Here is a 21,056-nt window from a genome sequence, read left to right as displayed (position 1 = left end):
CCATTTGAAATGGGGATCTAAGCAAAATAAACTTTTGAATTTTATTACGTACTTGCAAAATGTCTATCAGTATGCAGTACAGGTGGTGTATGAATGACTTGTATATTGCAAGGGCCCTCTGGGATACAATGCATCTCTACAGTCCAGTCCCTGCTAAGATAATACACACATGTTCAGACCATCCAGTGTCGAGAGGGAAGGCAGATCTTACCTTCACTACAATAATGTGTACAGCTTTACTTTTCATGAACAGAAATGAATGATGATCATTTGAGGATAATGGGAGGGGGGGGGGCTAAACTTATGCCTCACATTTCCTGACTCTAGCTAGTGAGAATTCCCTTATTTCCTATAGAAACCATTCCCTGAACCCATTAATCTGGAGAAATACTGGCCAGTCTCAAACTTCTGTGTTTAGACAAGGTGATTGAGCATATACTGTATTGGCAACTGCTTTGCCAAATTCCCAGTCCAAGCTCCACCTAGAGAACCTATGTCCACTTTAAGCTAATTTCCCCAACAATGGCCCTAGCCCTGCACTGCTGGACCCCACCACCAGAGCAGCTCGTCTGTTCCATCTACAGAGGTCCTCCTTCCCACCCTCTCCTGCCAGCAGCTTCTCCATTCACCACAGCAACAACTGTCTTCAGCAGGTCTTGGGAATGGCAGCCACACACCAATCTCCAGTGTCTCCAGCAGTCTCTGTTCCAACAGTCCTCAGAAGTCCATTTGTCCATCTGTCATTAGTCAGTCAGCAGGTCCAGTAGTCCATCAGCCAGTCCATTAGTTCCTCAGTCTATTAATCCATCAGTTTAGTTCTCTCTCCTCCAAGCTCCTTCCTTCTGCTCTCTCAATCTCTCCAAACTCCTTCCTTCTACACCCACCAAATTCTCCCTTCATCAGGTGCTGCTTTTATCCCTTAATGTCCTGGTTGCCTCTAGTGGCTGCAGCTATGCAGCATACCCACTGCTAGCTATGGCCTTGGGGTTAACCCTATGCTTCCCTGCCAGAGAAAGGGGCCACTGTTGACACCATACCCTCTCCCCTTGTGCATCTCCATTTCAGCAAATCAATTGCAGAGATTCATGAACAAGGTTTGGGATACCTTGGTTGCCCTGCACCAGGAACTGGAGAGGGGGAGTGCCTCCCTGTTAGTTCTGCAGTGCCTCTTAGCGACTTTCAATACCACTGACCACGGCATTCTTCTGGAGTGCCAAGATGGGGGTTACAGAATTCTGCTTCAGCCCTTCCTGGAGGTTAGATTCCAAACACTGGTATTGAGGGACTCCTGGTTAATACCTACAACATCTTGCAAGGTTCAAAACTGTTGTCCATTTAATTAAATACCTAAACAAAACAATTGCAGGAGATTGTCAGGGGTTAGGGACAGGGTGCCAGCAGTATGCGGATGACTCCCAGCTCTGTATCTACACTCCACCTAGTGATGCAGATACAGTGGAAATCCTGAATTGTTATCTGGGGTCAGTGATGGGCTGGATGAGGGTGAATGATTTGAAATTTAATCCAGACAAGGTAGATGTGACTGGAGACTGGTGAGGTTGCTTTTGCTGTCTTCTTGATGGGGATTCTTATCTTTATGCCAATTTGCAGTTTTCCCATTGTTCAGTTTGGTTGTTATTAACTTTGAACCTGACAGTAACCCATCTTGAGCACCTCCCTTTTGGAAAGAAATGGCAGCATAAAACATTTTAAATATTGCAAATCAAGCCCCAAATCTGCTTAGCCCTTCATCTTTCTAGTTTTATTTGACAATGCAATCCTACGTGTGTTTACTCAGAAGTAAGTCACTAATTTCAGTAAGATTTACTCTCTAATAAGTGTGCACAGGATTGAAACCTAAGTCACACTAGAGTATGATAAGACAGTTGGAAATGAGCACTTATACAGATATATGCACTGCTTGATGTTATCCTAGTGAAGAGCATCTTATCAGTGTGTTGCTACTCTATCTACACTCTAATCTCACTTTACTCAAGATGTTCTTAACAGTTAACATTTGGCTCTGTTATTCTGTAGCTTGTAGTGTTATAGTTCATAACCTGTTTATTTTAATTTCTGTCTCCACCTTCTCTAAATACCCTATTTTTAAAACCTGCATCTAGGCCTCAAATTTGTACTTATCACATTGGTCTTAATTAGAGCCTAGTTTGTACAGAGCCCACAAAACCTGGAGTCAGGTTCCTCTCAAGCTGCAAAACCCTACAATATCAAGCCCCCTCCTACAGCTAACTAGTCTTAAGTGGTTGAGCTAAGATCTCTAAATTAAAAGAGAAAACCAAGAAGCATAGAAAGCACTGGAATCCAGCTCAAAATGAAGAGCTTCAACACAGATAATCAAGCCTGAAAGGCATTACATGAAAACAAATGAAGATCATAAACCAGACTGAAAGGTGGGCAGAGAGCTTGGAAAGAAAAGCATAAAAACAGCATTTTCCTTTTAACAAGCTCATCATCTCCAGCGACCTAGCATGTTATGAAAGAGATCAAAACCCGGCCATGATTGTCATGCTTTAAAATGAAATGGTTGTTCGCCTGAAGTATACACACAGCTTGCCTATGCAGGGTGCCTTTGCAATTGTGGCCATTTTAGGGCTTACCTGCACTTTCAAGACCTATTAGAGTGGATGAAATTTAGCTATCCTTTGAGCTAACATACTGGGGGGCTGCATAACAGAGACAATTTATCAAAACCTCCTAGGTTGCTGCCCAAGAAATGTTTTTGTGTTCTTAGAGAACTGTGATTATTTCTCCTTTGGATTTCTCAGTGCTGGAAAGGCACAGGGAGGGTCACCAAATGCTTTGTATCTTTTTTCACATATGAACAACTAAATATCTCACAAAAGATTTATGACAGACCATTATTTTTGTTAATATTCTTCAATTAGCAGTATGGCAAGCAGCATGGCAACATTTGAAACTGGAAGCTGATAAGAAGAGCCCAGCTAGATAAGGCCAAAGGCCCATCTAGTCCAGCTTCCTGTACAGGTTGAGACTAATTATTCGCGTGGGTTCATTCCAAGCACTCAAGTGGATAGCACTATAGCAAATCAATTTAGAAAACAAAGTTTCTTTGCTCCAGTGATTGAAAAACAGCCTTGCTGACCTTTTGACTCTAAGATAACATAAGAACATAAGAACAGCCCCGCTGGATCAGGCCATAGGCCCATCTAGTTCAGCTTCCTGTATCTCACAGCGGCGCACCAAATGCCCCAGGGAGCACACCAGATAACAAGAGACCTCATCCTGGTGCCCCCCCTTGCATCTGGCATTCTGACATAACCCATTTCTAAAATCAGGAGGTTGCGCATACACATCATGGCTTGTAACTCGTAATGGATTTTTCCTCCAGAAACTTGTCCAATCCCCTTTTAAAGGCGTCTAGGGTAGACACCAGTACCACATCCTGTGGCAAGGAGTTCCACAGACCGACCACACGCTGAGTAAAGAAATATTTCCTTTTGTCTGTCCTAACCCACCCAACACTCAATTTTAGTGGAGGTCCCCTGGTTCTGGTATTATGTGAGAGTGTAAAGAGCATCTCCCTATCCACTCTGTCCATCCCCTGCATAATTTTGTATGTCTCAATCATGTCCCCCCTCAGGCGTCTCTTTTCTAGGCTGAAGAGGCCCAAATACCATAGCCTTTCCTCATAAGGAAGGTGCCCCAGCCCCGTAATCATCTTAGTCGCTCTCTTTTGCACCTTTTCCATTTCCACTATGTCTTTTCTGAGATGCGGCGACCAGAACTGGACACAATACTCCAGGTGTGGCCTTACCATAGATTTGTACAACAGCATTATAATATTAGCCGTTTTGTTCTCAATACCCTTCCTAATGATCCCAAGCATAGAATTGGCCTTCTTCACTGCCGCCGCACATTGGGTTGACACTTTCATCGACCTGTCCACCACCACCCCAAGATCTCTCTCCTGATCTGTCACAGACAGCTCAGAACCCATCAGCCTATATCTAAAGTTTTGATTTTTTGCCCCAATGTGCATGACTTTACACTTACTGACATTACTTTACACTTACTGACAAGATAAGAGTCATTAAGAAGACAATCCATCAGCACTTCACTCAGCCCCTCCCTTCACCAATGCAAAATGATCATGTCTGTACCATAGATTTGTACAGCGGTATTATAATATTAGCCGTTTTGTTCTCAATACCTCTTCTAATGATCCCAAGCATAGAATTGGTGTTCTTTACTGCCACCGCACACTTGGCTGACACTTTCATCGACTTGTCCACCATCACCCCAAGATCTCTCTTCTGATCTGTCACAGACAGCTCAGAACCCATTAGCCTATATGTGAAGTTTGGATTTTTTGCCCCAATGTGCATGACTTTACACTTACTGACATTGAAACGCATCTGCCATTTTGCTGCCCATTCTGCCAGTTTGGAGAGATCCTTCTGGAGCTCCTCACAATCACTTCTGGTCTTCACCACTCGGAAAAGTTTGGTGTCGTCTGCAAACATAGCCACCTCACTGCTCAACCCTGTCTCCACGTCATTTATGAAGAGGTTGGAAAGCACCAGTCCCAGGACAGATCCTTGGTCACACCGCTTTTCACCTCTCTCCATTGTGAAAACTGCCCACTGACACCCACTCTCTGTTTCCTGGTCTTCAACCAGGTCTCAATCCAGGAGAGGACCTGTCCTCTAATTCCCTGACCATGGAGTTTTTTCAGTAGCCTTTGGTAAGGGACCGTGTCGAACACCTTCTGAAAGTCCAGATATATAATGTCCACGGGTTCCCCACATCCACATGCCTGCTGACCTTTTCAAAGAATTCTATAAGGTTCATGAGGCAAGACTTACCCTTACAGAAGCCATGCTGATTCTCCCTCAGCAAGGCCTGTTCATCTATGTGTTTTGAGATTCTATCTTTGATGAGGCATTCCACCATCTTACCCGATATAGATGTTAGGCTGACCGGCCTATAGTTTCCCGGGTCCCCCCTCTTTCCCTTTTTAAAGATAGGCGTGACATTTGCTATCCTCCAATCATCTGGCACCGTGGCCGTTTTGAGGGACAAGTTGCATATTTTAGTCAAGAGATCAGCAACTTCATTCTTCAATTCCTTAATAACTCTTGGGTGGATGCCATCAGGGCCCGGTGACTTATTGATCTTTAATTTATCAATTAGGTCTGAAACATCTTCTCTTTTAACCTCTGTCTGACTTAATTCCTCAGTCAGGAGGGGCCGTTCGGGCAGCAGTATCTGCCCGAGGTCTTCTGCCGTGAAGACAGATGCAAGAAACTCATTGAACTTCTCTGCCATCTCTAAGTCTCCTTTTATCTCCCCTTTCCCTCCCTCACCATCCAGAGGGCCAACCGCTTCTCTGGTGGGTTTCCTGCTTCTAACATATTTGAAGAAGCTTTTCTTATTCCCCTTAATGCTGCTGGCCATGTGTTCCTCATAGTCTCTCTTGGCCTCCCGTATCACCTTCTTACATTTCTTTTGCCACAGTTTATGTTCTTTTTTACCATTTAACTATGGAAGATAAGCAACTGATATACGTTCATATTCTAGCACCTGAACATAGAAAATACATATTTAGCAACATGAAACAGTCGGCATCTTGCACAAAAAAGTGCCATACCTATAAGCTTAAAACAAAGATGCATTTTGGTAGCAGAATGGTTTCTGGCATGCCTTATGTTACCCCACTCAGCATACTCCCCTTTGCCTCTCTCCAGACTGGGCTGCATAGAGCCCAGTCAGCAGCCATAGTTAAAATTTCACTTCATAGTTAAAATTTCACCAAATAATGTTCATTCAATGATGCCCAGCAAAAGATTTCTCTCAAGATGCTTCCATCTTCTGCATTTCTTGAAGAATCCTCTTTCTCTACCATAACTTCTCAGCAAGAATAGATATTCAACTGCACCCAAAATCATATTTTGATTAAAACATAAATGAAACCAATTGCCTTCCCCACCCCCAGTTTGGTTAACAACACACGTCTTTGTCTGAAGGCCTGAAAAGGGGGGGGGAGGGAGAAGAGGAAAAGACTCAACCTGCTCATTTTTCCACATTTGACAATTTTTAGCACAAACTTGAATTTATTCTGGATGAAATTCAATCAACAGGAAATACAAGCTATAACCCAAACGCTTATCTCCAAACCCAGGTTGGGGGGGGGGGGAGAGAACAGCGATGCAGCAAAATCTTTCAACAATGAATAGTTATTGTATTGCCGTATTTCATGACTCCTCTCTGTTTACATAGAATAATGAATCCAACACCACATTTTTCCTGATGCTATTAATCCATAACATAATGATAAACTTAATTGCCCTTATTATTGCAATCCCAATACATGAATTCTTTGAAGCAATCTTTTTAAATAGAAAAAAAAAACCTTTATATACCCCTCTAATCTGTATTCATGATAGAAATTAATGCAGCCATACATTTCCCAACCTTGCAATATATCTGCTTTCAGGCCATGGATGTTGCATAGCGACATCCTCAATCACACCGATTCCATGTCATCTTAAAACCTGGATTCCAGCACAGCACAAAAGAGTCAAGGGAGAAACCTCAGAAGTCACTCCTTCCCTACCATCTAGGCTTAAACACCACCAAGCCATTTGCATTCTTTCAGTAAATACATGCACAAACCCTGTTACTTTTTAAGCAAACATCCCAAACGCTATTTTAATTATATGCCACATTCTCTGTCACTCACACAGCACCCAAAGTGGCTTAAAGGACAAAACTGTGATGTTGCAGAATAGATGTGTTCCCCCAAATCCTCTAAAAAGAATCCTTCACAACCCCAAAAAGGTGCCCAATGCAAGAGGGATTTTATTGCAAAAACTTGTAATATTTAGCATGCAAGAACCACAGTGAACCTCTTGCTCCTGCACTTCTTCTCGTACCCAAAAGAAGGGGAATCTACTTTCTTACCTTCACCACATTCTTGCCAGATGCGCAGCTCCTCTGCTTGTGATATGTACTAAATTGCCAAAGCAGCTCATCGGCAGCCAGTGTTGTCAGGCCCTTCCAACCCCCCAATCCTCTCACTCCAAGATGCCAGTTTCTCACCAACCAATCATATCCCAACACTCTACATGAAACATGGCAATTTAAGATGTAATAACACACGCACTGCTTAAGATAAACTAAAGCTCAGAGCCCCCACATATCACCTCCACTACCCACCCTGTTGATTTGCACCTTCTTGACTTCTTCCTCATTTTCACAAGCCCCTCATGCACATTCGGATCAGGTGTTTCCTCAGCCAGCTTCTCCGCAGATGCCACTACTCCCAGTCTCTCCCTGAAATGCTCCCTGCTGTCTAGAGGGACCCTAAGGGTAGAATTAAAAAATATATATTCCAACAGAGGGTCTCTACCAGCGATTTCACCAGTAAGCAGTACAGTACTCAACTATCAACGCAAAGCTATCTCTCATCCTGCCCCATATTCCTCCATTTGGTTCTGGGCAATCCATTCATTAAGATAGTGAACATAATGTGCCCACTCACCTACATCCTATATCTTATGTGTCTATAGCAGTGCCACAATCAGAAACCTTCATGGTACCATAGCAGCATCCCCTATGCACATGCTGCTACCATACAGTTTCCCATAAGTGCCTGTCAACCCACTTACCATAAATAATAACATCTGTATAGCAATTGTTGTAAGGAAAGCACTTCACATTGAAAGATAACTAAGAAAATACAACAACCCTGTAAGGCAGGGTTCAACTGGGGCGTCACAACGCCTCAGCCTGAGGGCCCTGGTCTCTGCCCCCTTAAGGGGCGGGGGCAGCCTAGAAGTGGGGGGAAGGCAGCGGTGCGATCCCCAGGATCATGCCGCTCAGGCAGCTGCAGGGGCTTGGGTGCACTTACCCAAGCCTCCTGCAGCCTCCCTGGGGTGCCGGGAGCCTGGCGCGACTTCTGGCACAGCTCCCCACAGCAGGGAAAGTGGATAAGAACATAAGAACAGCCCCACTGGATCAGGCCATAGGCCCATCTAGTCCAGCTTCCTGTATCTCACAGCGGCCCACCAAATGCCCCAGGGAGCACACCAGATAACAAGAGACCTCATCCTGGTGCCCTCCCCTACATCTGGCATTCTGACTTAACCCATTCCTAAAATCAGGAGGTTGCGCATACACATCATGGCTTGTACCCCATAATGGATTTTTCCTCCAGAAACTCGTCCAATCCCCTTTTAAAGGCGTCTAGGCTAGACGCCAGCACCACATCCTGTGGCAAGGAGTTCCACAGACCGACCACGCGCTGAGTAAAGATGTGGAGCGATCGCTCTCCACTTCCTAGCGGAGAGGAAGAGAACCCAGAGAGTTTGAGAACCACTGCTGTAAGGCAAGTATTATCCCCATAATGCAGCTGGAGAGCCGAGAGAGAGAGAGAGAGAGAGAGAGAGAGAGAGAGAGAGAGAGAGAGAGAGAGAGAGAGAGAATACCTAAGGCTCTCTACTAAATTCATGGCAGAAGCAAGTTTTGAACCAGGGAAATCCTGATTTACAGTTCTGCCTCTTAGCTTATGCCACTCCAACTTCTATGATCCTTCTCCCATGGCCCTATTTTGGTTTCTGGGTGGTCGGTCCATCTCCCATCTCCAAAGGAAGCACCTTGCACCATCTGTCTACAATTGCCTTCATGCTGTTGCCCTGATCATCTCTCCATACCCCTAGAAAGATTTCCTAAAACATATTATTATTATTTATTACTAATGGTATTTATCCATATGCTAGTGCCCTGTGTCAATCCTCTCTATACATCCACTCATATGGGTACCCCCACACACTATTTTGTTCTTAATAAAAAAAAATGCACGCAGGTACCCAGATCTGTATTCTTGTTCCTCACACCCTCTAAGCACATGCACAAGACCCCATTCCAAAGAACATCTGAACCCTATATCTGTACCACCACCCTTCATTCTATTGCTCCCTGCTTCTGTCACTCTCTTCTGCAACAGTGCCCCATGCCGATACTATATCTGCCACACCAATGCCCTCCTATGCCAACATCCAAGCAACACCAATGTCCTGTACTAACCAATAACAGTCACCAGTCAACGGCAGACTTAGACAGCTTCCTCCATCTCCTACCACAAGCTTCCCATGCCACCTACTGAAGCCATCTAACTCATAAGACGCTTGCACCCTGTGCCTCTGCCCAATTCATATGCCAAGACATCATCCTTTCCCACAGTAAGCAGCATCTCCTCCATACTAAGCCCAACAGCCACGCTGAGGCCAGCGCCTTTTACCACTCTGTTCTTCACCTCCAACCAACACATTCCACAGTACAGGTACCCCCTACGCACTAAGGCCTTTGCCACGCACCCACCCTCTACTAAAAGTGCCACCCAACCCAGTACGCTCTGTCATGCCACTGTCATGCACCCACAGAGATCCCAATGATGATCAACTCCTACTTACAAACATACTCTCTCCCCCCTCCCATTTTGAGCCCATCAACCCCCATTCCCAATGCAGCACAGCATCTTTCCTCATCCCAACTCCTCCAAATAGCCAAGTCAGGCTCACACATTTCATGCATGCACATGACATATGTTCTCAGAGGCGTAACTAGAAGCCCTAATGCCCGGGGGCAGTGACATGATGACGACTTTTTGCCCCCTCCCTTTCCTTCTCCTGTGGGGGCTCCCTAAAGCCCGGGCACCTGGGGCAGTGACATCTTGATGCCAAATGACATTGTGATGTTGCATTTGGGTTCTCCCCGGAGGAGGAGGGGCTGGCGGTTTCATAGCCCCCCACTCCTTCTCCCGTGGGGCCTCCCCAAAGCCTAGAGCAGTGACATCATGATGTCGCATGACGCTGTGATGTCTCATCTGGGTTCACGTTGGATGAGCAGAGGCTGGCAGCTTCGTAGCCCCCCATGCCTTCTCCTGAGGGGGCTCCCCAAAGCCTGGGGCAGTGACATCATGATGTCACATGACACTGTGATGTCACATCTGGGTTCTCCTTGGAGGAGGAGGGGCTGGTGGCTTCGCGCCCCCCCTTTTGGGGAGCCTCCACAGGAGAAGGAACGGGGGGGGGCGCAAAGCCACCAGCCCCTCCTCCTCCAAGGAGAACCCAGATGTGACTGCCTTGCACACTGTGTCCCCCCCCAGGCACAGCACCCTGGGCAGGTGCCCCCCAGGTGCCCCACCTAGTTACATCTCTGCATGTTCTCCCCCCCCCCCAAAAAAAAACAGCCGGCAGCCGGTGCCAGCTGACGGAGGCAGAGTCCCTCTCCTGGCAGCCCCCCAACGGCCCCTCCTCACAGCCCAGCCACCCAGCCCCGTCCCCCCCATGCGGGGAGTGCCCCCTTCCAAGCCCTGCTCCCCCCCACATCCTCTGTCCCCACAGGCTGCCAGACAGCCAAACCGCCCCCACAGAGGAGGAGGGGGCGGAGGCGGAACCCCCCGGCCAACGACCCCCTCAGGGTGGCCCCCTCATGACGGGGGGGAATGCGGCGACTGCGGCGCCCCTCCCCCACCTGCAGTCCTCCTCCGCGTCGTCGCCTCTGCCTCAGCAGCCCGTGCAGGGAAGGGGCCGAAGACGAGCCGCGCGCGCGCCGCCGGAGCTCTGCGCGAGGATCCGCAGCCGGAGACTGAGGCGAGGACAAACGTGCCGCCGAGACCCCCGCCAGCCAGCCAGCTAGCAGCTGGGCGAACCGTTAGCGAGAAACCAGCGCCGGGACTACGACTCCCAGGATTCCGCGCGGCCCCGGGGACCAGCGTCGGCGGACGGCCCCGGCCGCTAGGCAGCCTGGGAGATGTAGTCTTAGTACTGTCGCTCTGATAAAACCCGCAGCGATGCGCGGGGGAAGCGGTGCATGCCGGGAAATGTAGTAGGAGAGCCTAGCTCTGTTCTAGGGCTGCTCAATAGGCAGCGCAGCAGTCCCTTGTACCCAGAAAAGTGCTCTGTTCTAAGGCTACAATTCTTTAGTCAAAGGGGCTTACTCCCAGGTAAGTAAAGGATAGGATTGCAACCTAACTCTCTTGATCATCATTTGCTTCTCTTCCACTTTTCAGTTCCAAAAACTGGCCCACAAAGCCATTCTCAGCAAGCAGTTTAAAAGCAATGCAGTAACGTAGCTAGAGGGGATGCAAAGCACTAAGTGTTCCATGACGCCTCACCACAGGCATGCAAGCTGCCCCCTCCCCATTTGAAGCCATTCCTGAGTGGGCTACTTGCACACCTGGGGTGAGGCTCTGTGCAACATATAGTAGTTTGCAGGCTATGATGAGGCGTTGTGCAAAACGTAATGCTTTTCACCCTCTCTAGCTATGCTACTGCATTGCATTTAATTCCTTGTGCCTCTGTTTTGCTCTCACCACCCGGAATGGCTCTGACGGGAAGGGACCACTTGCACACCTGTGGTGAGGCTCCATGTAATACGCAGTGCTTTGCACCCCCTCTAGCTACGTCACTGATGCACTGCAATACAGAGGCCCTGCAAAACTGCTGCCAGGGAGGGGTGGGGGTTCCCTGCCAAAGCTACTCATTGCAGCCCACCAGGTTTTGCAGGATGATCGCAGCACCAAGCGAGATGGTAACACGTCTGGTAAAATAAAACTGCAGCCACCAGCTCAAACAGCCATTTTCAACCACTGTGCCATGACACATTAGTGTGCCGTGAGAGGTCTGCAGGTGTATCACAGGAATTTGGGGGAAGATCATTTATTAGTAAGGCCAATGGGGGATGTGAGCCTCCACTGCCAGCATGGCGTACCTTGTCAATAGTCAAAAACCTGATGGTGTGCCTTGACGCTATTAGTGCCTTGTCAGTGTGCCGTGAGATAAAAGGGTTGAAAACTGCCGAGCTAGAAAGTGCGCCAGGTTTGCCAGCACCTTTTGAAATGAGTGGAACACACAGAGGTAGTTGTGACTTTTGCAAGCAAGAACCATTTCCAAGGATGTTGCTCAAATGTGCATTTCTGGGGAAGTGTAGGAGGATTTTCTGCCTCCACCTTCCATGCCTGGGCCATCTGCAAGACCTAGACTTGAAAATCCAAGCAGCAGCAGCATCCCTGCCTGAGCACTGCTGCAGGGCAGCTGCCACCACATCCCTTCAAGAGGATTGCATTCCTTCACCAACCCGTGCCTGAGACCTTGGACAGAGGTGCAGCACCTGAACAAGTGTGCAGGGTGGCCTGATCCAATGGAGGACAAGAGTGCCTCTACCTTTAACCATTGTATAGATTAGGGAATTTGGTGCAGCTTTTTAAAGCCTTTCCATGTTGAGCTGTACTTGTAAAAATTCCCTCTTCTAAACAATGGTTAAAGGAATAGGCACTCTGTCATCCATTGGATCTGGTCACCCTGAAAGTGCACCTTGCGGGAGCACCTAGGACCAATTTACGGGTACCGTCCATGAGCACAGCCCGATGGGACATGTAGTTGCACTAATAAGCCACAGAGGAAATGCAAGGGATGTTGGGAATTGTAGGGTTTTGGTTCTTCCCCCTCCTTTTTCCCCCTTCTGTGAGCTTTCCTTTATTTCTTGGGAACTGTAGTCCCAAACCTGGAGTGCAGAGACTGCAGGAGGCAGCAGGGAGCATCATTCCTGTGGACTGGCAGCAGCAACAGCAGCAGCAGCCCTGCAAAACAGTTGCAGCAAAAACAACAAAGGGTTTTGTAACACCTTAAAGGCTAACAGACGCATGAGTGTTGGTGCATTAGAAACCATTTGGTCAGATGCATGAAATGTTATCATCTATTGCAGAAAGAATATGTGTACACAGACTATTTTTCCCTTTACCAATGTGTGTCTCTGCTTAAAGCAGCAATTTTCAACCTTTTCATTTCATGGCATACTGGCAAGGCACTAAAATTGTCAAGGCACACCATCAAGTTTTTAACAACTGACAAGGAACACCATGCTGCCAGTGGGGGGCTCACATCCCCCGTTGGGCCTACTAATAAATTACCTTCCCCCCCCCTTCCTGTGGCACACCTGTGGACCACTCATGGCATACAAATGTGCCAGGCACAGTGGTTGAAAATGGCTGGCTTAACTCTCTTCTTTGGTTTTGCTGCAATCCCATTTAAAGGATAGCACTTTTTTTTCTCCTTCTGTACCCGGCTGTATATACAGTATAATTGTATATAATCTCCCAACTGTAGACAGCACTTCATGCATCTGGCTCACAAATGGCATCCACAAAGCAATGGTGTTTCCAAAATAAGTGCCAAGATGGTATAGTGGTTCTGGTGTTGGACTTGGACCTGGAAGATCCAAGTTCACATCACTGCTGAACCACAAAGCTTCTTGGGTGACCTTGGGCCAGTCACTATCTCTCAAACTAACCTACCTCACAGGGTTGTTGTGAGAACATAAGGACCACGTACACCTTGAAGCTCCTTGGAGGAAGGGCTATGTGAAAAAATAACTTCATAAATAAATAAATAAATAAATAAATAAATAAATAAACAGGCATCTGCCAGCACACTCATGTCTATTCATGTCAGCATGTCTACTCAGAAATAAGCCCCATTGAATTCAATGGGACCTACTCTCAAGAAAATGCATATAGGATTACAGCCTGTGTCTATCAGTCAAAAACTGGCACAGCTGAAAAATCAAATAGAGTGAATATGGGGGGAAGATCTTACCAGTACTGCTAATGTTGTTTTAGTTTCAAGACAATTTGACTTGCTGGATGTAACCAAAGGTCCACTGAATCCAACATTCTGTTTCCCGAAGCTGCCAGATCTCTAGAAGTAGGATATAAAGGAATGGGAGGGTCTGCTACCCAACAGCTCAGAAGTGCCCTGCCTCTGAGCATGGAGATTCCATTTAGTTATGGCTAATAACCACTGCCAAGCATCCTCCATTAACCTGTCCTCTTCTTTGTTTTTAGAGCCATCAGACCTTTTTCCAGCACACTCCATGTTCAAATTAAATATTAATTTGATATCTGAACATGCAACTTAAATACTGCATTATGTGTTATCATTTGATCATATAACTTGAGCTTGTGTGTTTTAAATTGAGTGGCTATATTGATATGCTCTGAAGACTCAGGGCCCAATCCTATCCGGTTTTCCAGTGCTGGTGCAGCCATGTCAGTAGGGCATGCACTGCATCCTGTGGTGGGGAGGCAGTCACAGAGACCTCCTTAAGAACATAAGAACAGCCCCACTGAATCAGGCCATAGGCCCATCTAGTCCAGTTTTCTGTATCTCACAGCGGCCCCACCAAATGCCCCAGGGAGCACACCAGATAACAAGAGACCTCATCCTGGTGCCCTCCCTTGCATCTGACATAGCCCATTTCTAAAATCAGGAGGTGGCACATACACATCATGGCTTGTAACCTGTAATGGATTTTTCCTCCAAAAACTTGTCAAATCCCCTTTTAAAGGCATCCATATGGGAACATTTGTTCCCTTTCCTTGGGGTGGCATTGTGGCTATACCGGTGCTGGAAAATTGGATAGGTTTGGGCCCTAATTCAGTAACAAAGCTTATTCACAACATGAGGCTGGGTGTTAATGTTTGCTCATGAAGCTGCTAGGAAAATGAACAGCTATAGGGAGTGATTCAAGAATTGGTAACCCTACATCCCAACCCAATTCAGATATTTTCCAAAGACATTGTGATATTGTGGCAAAAGTGTTGGGACTCAATGTGGGAACTGCAGGCTTTCACCGATGTTAGACCCAAAGCCCCTGGATATTCAGAAGGCGAGACACTCGTTCATATTGTAGCAATTAGCTGTAACATTTGCAACATGCTGGTTTATTAACGTTCCAGAACACGGAAGGTCAAAGCCAGGGGTTTTCAACATAAGGCCCGGGGGCCAGATGTGACCCACAGAAGCTTTTTATCTGGCCTTCGGGCTTTCAGCTGCTGAGCAATGCTGAGGGGACACTGCTGAAAGGGTGGCCCACATGATAATTGGGCTCTCCCATATCTTAAATTTGATCAAGATTTGTGTATTTTCTCTCCTGTCATTTGCAGCCAATGAGTTCCTACACGAGAACAGAGTGCTTATTTCTGGTTTTGACCTGTTTAATGACATCAACCAGTTGGCAACCTTCAGTCTCGAAAGACTCTGGTATCGCGCTCTGAAAGGTGGTTCTGGCACAGCATCTAGTATGGTTGAAAAGGCCAATTCGGGAGTGACAATCCCTTCCACACCGGGAGCAAGTGCAGTCTGTCCCTGGTCTGTCTCCCTGGCTATGGGCCTTCCTTCTTTGCCTCTTAGCCTCAGTCTGTTGGCCAAGTGTCTCTTCAAACTGGGAAAGGCCATGCTGCACAGCCTGCCTCCAAGCGGGCCACTCAGAGGCCAGGGTTTCCCACCTGTTGAGGTCCACTCCTAAGGCCTTCAGATCCCTCTTGCAGATGTCCTTGTATCGCAGCTGTGGTCTACCTGTAGGGCGCTTTCCCTGCACGAGTTCTCCATAGAGGAGGTTCTTTGGGATCTGGCCATCATCCATTCTCACAACATGACCGAGCCAATGCAGGCGTCTCTGTTTCAGCAGTGCATACATGCTAGGGATTCCAGCTCATTCCAGGACTGTGTTGTTTGGAACTTTGTCCTGCCAGGTGATGCCGAGGATGCATCGGAGGCAGCGCATATGGAAAGCGTTCAGTTTCCTCTCCTGTTGTGAGCGAAGAGTCCATGACTCGCTGCAGTACAGAAGTGTACTCAGGACGCAAGCTCTGTAGACCTGGATCTTGGTATGTTCCATCAGCTTCTTGTTGGACCAGACTCTCTTTGTGAGTCTGGAAAACGTGGTAGCTGCTATACCGACAGCTTTACCGACAGCTGCTTTACCAACAGCTGCTTTACCGTGGTAGCTGCTTTTCCACGTTAATGACATCACATCCTGTGTAATGGCATCACCTCCGGCCCTCAGCAGGCGTCATGAATGCAGTTTAGCCCTCTGTATGAAATGAGTTTGACACCCCTGGTCAAATGATGCTTAGGACTGAAGTCAGATGAGACCGAACATCAAAGACAAGAAGCTGAAAGTAAAAGAAGATCCAGGAGCCTCAGAGGCCTTCCCATGACAACAGAATGTCTTTCACTCATTTCAACAGTTTACTACAACCTGGCTTTTCAGAGGTCTGTCCTCAAGGTCTGTCCTGTTTCAGAGGACGGCCATTCATAATAGCAGGGCTCATTTCAACTTTGAATTAATATTGTGTATCCCCACATCTTGCAAATGACATGCAAAACAGAGCCACCTCCAGCCATAATGCAAGAAGGCTGCAGTGGTGTAGCTAGAGGGGGTGCAAAGTGCTAAGTTTTGCAGGACACCTCACTGTGGCATGCAAGTGGCCCCTCTGCTTGGAGCCATTCCAGGCAGGGGGGAATGGCTCTGTTTTCCTGCCCCACTCAGAATGGCTTCGAGGGAAAGGGGCCGCTTGCATGCCGCAGTGAGGTGCCCTATAAAACTTAGTGCTTTGCACCCCCTATAGCTATGCTACTGGAAGGCACAGTCTTTTTCCTTTTGCCAGTTTATAAAATGTATGTCCAATAAGTGTCCAAGACCCCAGTTGGTTAACAGGACCTCTTTTATTCCTCTAAGAATACTGAACAGCTTTAAAGGACACTGTAATAGTGAAACCCTCACTTCCAGTAGTGTAGCCAGAGGGGGCAGCAGAGTAAGTGCTGCAACACTCTGCATAAGCAGCCCCTCCCGCTTGCCATCGAAGCCATTCCGGAAAGCAATGGTAACACACAGGTGCTTGAGCAAATGCCTTGTTTTTCCCTGATTTTTTGCCAACTTTTCCTTATTTTTGGATACTTCTCTAGCTCTGTGGCAAAGACTGGCTTTCTCAGAGCCACTGGCAAGTGGGCCATGGATTTTGACACCCCAAACTATTTGTATTCAGCCCCCCTGAGAAGATTTGATCCCTGAACAAGTGACAGTGTCTATGGACACTCCATAAGCAGTTCAGCCGGGTGATCCCACTGGCATTCCTAGCGCTTCCTCTTGGTTTTCTGCAGCTGCTCTTGGTGTACACTTCCCTTCTGTGGGGTAGAATGCAAGCTTCTCCAGCCCCTCTGTCATGGAGATGCTTCCCTGGGCAGGGAGGTGAACACAATCATGGTGGAGAATGCAGGCAGTATTCCCAGGGGTTCACTCCAAGGTGCACCCTCAAACAGCTGGTTGGGGTGACCGGGGACCAGAGCGGAGAATGGACAGCTGAATAATAGCAACTACTTACCCAGCTGGCTATTCAGTAGAAGAGCAACTGGACCAGCTGCTACAGGAGCCACAGCAGAACCAGGCCTGGCAGTGACAACAGGTGTGGGTGGGTGGGGATCATTTTGATCAGTAGAATCCAGGCTGGGGGCTGGGATTCCTAAATACTTTCCTGCCTGCCACTGAAAATGGAGGTAGCACATAATAACCTTTGACAGGCCTGTCCTCCAATTTGGGCAACTGCCAAGGGTTCAGGCCCCTTTAAGGGTCAACTGCTGATCTTTGAGGCCACTTCTGTGCCCACAGCCTTCATGGGATGGTGTGGTGATGACAGAGTGACTCTTTCAGGACCTATCAGGGTTAGATGGGACCCAGGAAGGAAGGTTTGCAAAAGGCCCAGCTTCTGCATGAAATGGACTATGGACCCTCCTTCTAAACACATTTGACAAAATCAATGTTTTTCTCAAAGACCTTTTTCCCTGTTTGAAGACTGGCAGTCACAGGACTGGTGATCCAAGTTGCATAAATGTGCATCTCTGCTGCCAACATTGAGACATCATCCTGCGGATGCAACCCCCTTCCTTTCTTCCCACCGGCAAATCTCCCTGCTCTCTTCCATCTTAGGAGTAGATGCAAGTAACATATGTTCATACTCAACTTGAACTCTGGTTTTGTGAGGATTTACTCTGAAAGGGGTTTATTTAAATATTTTATGCCTGCTGCTTTATAAAAAATTCACAGAAAGGGAACTCGGCACATTCTTGGAGGCTACAGACCACAGCATGGTGCAGTTAAATGATTGCAGCTCTCTTAACTGGTGCCTTTGCCAAAGAAACCACCCCTGGGGAACTCTCATCAGGCAGCTGAGTTGTTAGTAGTAAATATTTGTATTAGGAGAAGACCTCCAATCTGAAGTGCCCTCCTTCCTCCTCAGTTGCGTTGGATGCAACATAGGCAGAGCAAAGACACAATAATCCACGCATTGTAATCTGGAGAGATTTTCAGAAGGTGGGAGACTGGAAAGGTCCCTTGAATGGAGGGGGAGATCTACTTCCTGACACCTGAGCCGGCATGCCAAGTGCTGCCGCCCTTCCCCGATGATGTGCCAGCCTCTGCTCCTCCCATTCTTCAGTGTTTCATCTCAGCACTCTCCTCCCTATCGCACTGCCTTCTGATCTCTGTCCTTTTCCAATCCAAGCAGTGAAAGCAGGAGGCGCAGTGGAGGCAATTTGGTGGGCAGGGATGAGCACCTTCCACCAATCCAGGGCCTCTGAGAGGAATTTTATCGGGGTACAAAGTTTCTGTTGGGCCCCTTCCCAAAGAGGGAGGGTTGAAACAGTGGGGGTGGGCAGAATGGGGGCAAAACAGGCAGGGGAAAGTGGCAACAGCTGGAATAGTCTTTGGAGTCCAGCTCTACCAGTCTTCCCAAAGCAGAGCTCAGGTCTACCTGCCTGCCCAGCATTGGCAGCGAGATACAGTAAGACAGAAAACCAAACATACTAAAATCTTGAAATTTATAAAATAATTGCAGGAGATGAGTATCATTGTATTTCGGCTCACACTAGAATGGAAAGTGTCCTGTGTACACCAAAACGGACTTCTGCAATAGCTGCAGTCCCGCAACTGTCTTGCTGAGCTCCTATATACTTCTTCATGGTAAGCAGATCCACTAGCGAAAGAGCTACTGTAGCAGGTCCGTTTCCTCCCAGATGTGACACTGTTAAGGAATGTATGCATTCCTGGGCCTGGTGTGTATGGCTTGTGGCAGTAGTTATTGTCATGTGTCCACAGTAATGCCCCCAGCATCCCACATGACCAGTGAGTCTGGGTGAGATTGAAAAATGTAAGATTCCAAGAAATTTCTGGCCCCCCTTTGGCTCCTGGGCCCCCTTTCTGACCCTGGGCCCGGGTACAAATTACCCCCTTTACCCTCCTCTCCTAGGCCGTGCACCAATCTGTTACCTAAAATGATAGCTTCCGTTGGCCTCATGAATGGATGGGCCAGCCTTGCAACTGTGAAAGATTCCCAGTACCCCCCAGCAAACACCATCAGCACCTCTCCCAGTATTGACTTGCAGACCTGAGTCAGTGAGAGAAAAAGCAAGGGTGCTGCAGCCTGAGGGGGAGAGGCCACTTGCACACCATGGTGAGGCTCCCTGCAAAACTTAGAGCTTTGCATCCCCTCTAGCTTTGCCGCTCCCTTCATGGTGTCCCTTGCATTGGCAACCTTCAGTCTTGGAAGACTATGGTATCGCGTTCTGGATGGTGGTTCTGGCACAGCATCTAGTATGGTTGAAAAGGCCAATTCGGGAGTGACAATCCCTTCCACACTGGGAGCAAGTGCAGTCTGTCCCTGGTCTGTCTCCCTGGCTATGGGCCTTCCTTCTTTGCCTCTTAGCCTCAGTCTGTTGGCCAAGTGTCTCTTCAAACTGGGAAAGGCCATGCTGCACAGCCTGCCTCCAAGCGGGCCGCTCAGAGGCCAGGGTTTCCCACTTGTTGAGGTCCACTCCTAAGGCCTTCAGATCCCTCTTGCAGATGTCCTTGTATCGCAGCTGTGGTCTACCTGTAGGGCGCTTTCCTTGCACGAGTTCTCCATAGAGGAGATCCTTTGGGATCCAGCCATCATCCATTCTCACGACATGGCCGAGCCAACGCAGGCGTCTCTGTTTCAGCAGTGCATACATGGTGTCCCTGAAGTATTATGAAATACAGTGCATGCTCTACTAAGCTCTTTGGTAGAATAGCTGGACCCAAATGCAGCCATTAATAAATTCACTCTGTTATATGTACATACCATTAATGTTTGCTCTCTCTCCTATTTTTGGCTCCTGCAGGCACAGCTCCCAACCAAGTTTTATTATCTGGTAGATTAAAAGACTTCAGAGACCTTTGTAATCTTATTATCTTCCTTCCTGTATTGATTATCCCCAGAATATGTTTTGCATATATTGCTTGCTGCCTTTGCACCCTGGTGAGTAAAATCAGAAATGTTACTAGCAGCCTTGAGAGGACTGCCTGCTCCTAGGTGGGCCTGCACATTTATACAGAAGCTAAACTCAAATGAGTACTTACAGAGAGCAGAAAGGGCAATAGTCTTGTTTCAAACAGTTGGTGACTTGGACTGTGGCGCCTCAGCTGCAGCCCAAGATCTCCTGTTGCCTGAGATGGCATGTCAACTATTGCCCTCCCTTACCTGGATTCAGGGTGCCCTATGCCCTGAGTCTACCACTGCCTCCTTCCAGCCGGAGCAAAAAATGGATTACCTGCCTCCTTTCAGTGCACCTCATGTGGTTTCTTCCTGTACACAGAAGTGCAGGACTTTCATTTACGGGGACTGTGCAAATGAAGGAGCTCTTTTATTCACAAGCTCCCTTTAAATTGAATGTGGAAGTCCTGCACTTTTACAACTGAAGAAACAGTTGGAGGAGTGCACTCAACAGCTGCTTTAAAAAAAAAATTGAGCAGTGACAGCAGCACAAAAGCGGCATTCCAGGTCAGTGCCACCAAGATCCTATCCCCACTTCCGGGCCTCAGTCCACCTTCCCAGGTCCATTTGGACTTGCAGCAGCAAAATGGCCGGTAGAGGTCAAAGTAGCCCCAGTGGGGCAATGAGAATAAATGTTCTCTTACATGGAGATCACCTCCAGAACCCCCCCCCCCAAGCAGGATGCAGCATGCACTCTGGTGGTGTGGCTGCATCAACATGGTAGGACCGGGCAGCTAGACTTGTTGTCTGAGTTAGTTTCAACCATTTCCACTGTTCCATAAAATAATGGAATTAAAAAACAACAACAACATGGAAGCTACAGGGCAGGGCTAGCTATTGGAGATCTCTGGGCAAAATCTGGCCCCTTGAGAGGTCACACCTG

At 47.6% G+C, this 21,056-nt stretch overlaps 1 protein-coding gene across 4 annotated transcripts in view; it reads right to left on the bottom strand.

The window, feature by feature from the left end:
• FAM168A (family with sequence similarity 168 member A) overlaps window positions 1-10,705 on the bottom strand; it is a 148,514-nt gene extending 137,809 nt beyond the window's left edge. For all 4 annotated transcript variants that reach the window (XM_066620004.1, XM_066620003.1, XM_066620005.1 and 1 more), the window contains exon 1: window positions 10,519-10,705. The gene's annotated coding sequence lies outside the window, so the exon portion shown is untranslated. The remainder of the gene's footprint in view (window positions 1-10,518) is intronic.
• Between the last annotated feature and the right edge of the window lie 10,351 nt (window positions 10,706-21,056).

The sequence above is a fragment of the Tiliqua scincoides genome, chromosome 3 (genome assembly GCF_035046505.1).
Source record: "Tiliqua scincoides isolate rTilSci1 chromosome 3, rTilSci1.hap2, whole genome shotgun sequence".
In the NCBI taxonomy this organism is placed as follows: Eukaryota; Metazoa; Chordata; class Lepidosauria; order Squamata; family Scincidae; genus Tiliqua; species Tiliqua scincoides.
This window is presented reverse-complemented; position numbering and strand designations above follow the sequence as displayed.